The 3,109-nt window shown below is 43.7% G+C and overlaps 1 protein-coding gene across 1 annotated transcript in view; it reads right to left on the bottom strand.

Moving 5' to 3' along the window:
• Positions 1–3,109, bottom strand: part of JCAD (junctional cadherin 5 associated) — a 130,337-nt gene that overhangs the window by 125,093 nt on the left and 2,135 nt on the right. The window lies entirely within an intron of this gene.

The following is a 3,109-nucleotide window of genomic DNA, read 5'->3' as shown; positions in this document are numbered from 1 at the left end:
GCAAAGCCATAGAAATGAGAGTAAGCAAGGAGCGGGGAGCAGGGCCAGCTGGTGGGGGTCAGGGGTCACATACTGGAGTAGATGGAAATAAGGCTGACTTATGGGTGTTTAACAAGTGGCTGTATAATTCTCAGTGAAGAATGCTACTCGCAGACAGTGACCCAGTGGAAAGTATGACTTGAACCAATAATTCCCAACCAAGTTGGAGTTATAAGACACTGTAATTGTTGGTTTGCTTTCACAATGTCCCACTTTTTCCCTTCATATCTCTCCAAAGAGCTCATTAGCATGGCATCCAGGCCCTAAGCACTTCAAGTTTTCCTTTTGTGAGGCTTTGCAAAGGCTTCTCAAGAATTTCCAACTCTAAGATAAAATAACAAGAGTTAAAATTCTAAGAACATTTCCATGTGAGCACACACTACTTGAGAACAGTCCCATCTCTCAGTACACTTCCCGGCCATGTCCAGGTGGGGATGTGGGAGACAAGGCCTATCAGAGAATGTTACCCCAGGGCCTACCTTAGTCCTAACAAGACTGATCACCTCATATTGTTAGTGATGGTATAGGAAATTTATCTAACATGTATCTTGAAGACCTACTGTGAGCCAGGGGGGTCATGAGTACTGGGATATAGAGTCAGATATTCTTCCTCAAGGAGCTCACCTTGCTCATTCAATTTAAGAATGAGTCCAAAATTGGATGTGAGTCTAACCGCTTGAACAGGCTCAAAAAGATCACAACATCTGAAAATGGTAAACTGGTAGAAAAAAGTGATGAGACACTGAAGGAGGTCAGGAAGGTCCCCTCAGTTAAAGCATGGAAGCCATTCATTCGTATCTTTGATTGTGGCCATGAAAACAAGTATGATACCCAGAATGAATAGGAATTGAATGGGCATGGGCTGTGAAGGAGAAATCTCTCACTAGCCTATGGCATCAGCAAGAATTGTCAATATTTGCTCATTTCAGTTGTGGCTTTGGGTTTTGTAAGTGATACACAGAAAACCAGGAGGCAAGAAGAACAATTGAAGTAGGTAATAGAAGTGAGCCCTAGAGAAAAGTTCAATGATTCTAACTGCTTCCAGAAGAAGAAAAGCCAGCAAAGGGATTTAACAGAGCATTTAAATAGAGGAGAGTTATTTTAAGGAGAAAAGCACTTCTCTGTCTTAAAGTGGCTTAAGTGAGAGGAAATGGCTGTAATTTCAAGAAGAGAGGTTAATTTACTTATAAGGAAAACTTTCTGACTGGGAGGATTGTTTTAGATATAGATCAAATAACTGGAGAATTGGTGGACTCTTTTCTTAGAGACCTTTGAGATGAGGAGAAACAGACTTTTGTCTGGAATGGCAGGATTCTGGCAGGGAAAAGACGAGGTAGGGAAGGCAGCACCCTTAAAAGTCCAGCAATTCAGACTCTGACATCCTATAGAATGATGAAGATGATTTTTACAATAACAACAGCAGCAATCATAGCTAACCTTTTCTTTACCTAATGCTTGCCACAAGCCAATGAAGATCTTAGCCAGTACCTATAAGACATTAACTCCTTCAACCCTCATGACAACCCCATGAGGCAAGTCACTATCTGCATATCACAGATAAGGAAACTGAGGCACACAGAGGCTGTTACTTTTTCAAGGTCACATGTTGGCAAGGAGCCGACCAGGTGTAGGGCCCAGCGGTCGGTGTCTGAATGCCCCACGCCTGCCCACTGTGAGGACCTTGTGACTCCAAATAAGCCGGACCCCTTCCCATCTCTGAGTCACAGCTCTTCTAGAAGGCAAGAATGAGAAGGGCTTTATTTGAATTCTATTGTCTATAAGTGTTAAAGCTCGTGGTTGAGGGGAGGAATTCTTTTAAGCCCAGGCCTTTTCCCAGGAGCGTTCTCTTCTGTCCAAACAGTAAACAAGCAACAGCAGGGTTCCCCCAGGACACTTGGCTCCCCTCCTGGCTCCAGCTCAGGACCCACTTCTGGACATGAAGCAGGGCCCAAATCTTTTATTAATTTACCTCCACATGCCTTATTCCAAAAATGACTTCAGGCAGCTTAAAGCTAAAGCCGGTTCTTAGTTTCAAGCAAACCAATATGCCTGCTTCTCTAGTCCACCAAAGACTTTCAGACATATTTGCCCATTGTTAACCAGAGGTGGCAGAAAACTCAGTTCTCATCCAGGTTTAGGTATAATCAGATAGGTTAAGCAAAAGAACAAAATAGCCTTATTTGGGTAATATTTGAAAGGTGTGAGAGGTGGTCTTAATCCACCAAAGGAGGCTATTTGCAGGTTGGAAATGGAACAGGAAAGAAGAAAGAAATTATTTTTTGAAACTTGTCCCCCAACTATGAAAGACAACTCTTCTCAACCAAAGATAAAGGGCAAAATTTATAGTAGGTTTCATGGATAGTTCCAGAAAAAAAGCTCTTGGGAAGTGAATGTCCAGGTTTTCGTCCAGGCTTCTTTTAACTCGCACCACAATAACTTGGGTCCAGTGTGTTTGTGACTATTTATAATTCAGCAGGTTTATTTCTGGCATGACTCCCATCCAGAAGAAAACTATCAAGGAACATTCGGTGTTTGGGGTTCTCATCTCTACACCCCTCACCTTGCCTAAAGTGACGTTACTTAGTTTTTTTCCATGTGTGAATTCATCTTGCAGATCTTACTTCAAGGAAATGAGTCAGAAAGACCGGGGCCCAATCTTCCTCCAACCTCTGCCACTTTCTGTCTGCTCAACAGGGAAATAATAGTCTTATCACTGGTGGGCCCCTCAAGTTCAAAACCCTGCCTAAAGGGTAGGCAAGGCCAACTGTGATTCCAAATGAAGCTTGTGGTGAAAGTTCAGCAGAGGGAGGCAGGGACCCCAGCTCAGCAGACACATGGGCCCACCACCCTTCACACCAGTAAAACCAGACTCTCACATCTTACTGTCAATCACTTTGAATTGGGCCAGCAAGGATCCTCCTCAGATCTGTGTTCAATGTCTCCACTCAGAGATGGTCTGGAATCCACTGAGTGTGGGTCACACATCAGAAGGAATACGGCAGTTGGGCAGGTCTGCTCACATTGCAAGAGTCGGAGCGATTGCCTTGGTGGTCCTTGTACCTCACATTAC

The sequence above is a fragment of the Hipposideros armiger genome, unplaced genomic scaffold (genome assembly GCF_001890085.2).
Source record: "Hipposideros armiger isolate ML-2016 unplaced genomic scaffold, ASM189008v1 scaffold_221, whole genome shotgun sequence".
In the NCBI taxonomy this organism is placed as follows: Eukaryota; Metazoa; Chordata; class Mammalia; order Chiroptera; family Hipposideridae; genus Hipposideros; species Hipposideros armiger.
Note: the sequence above shows the minus strand (reverse complement) of the source record. Positions and strands in the feature narration are given on the sequence as shown.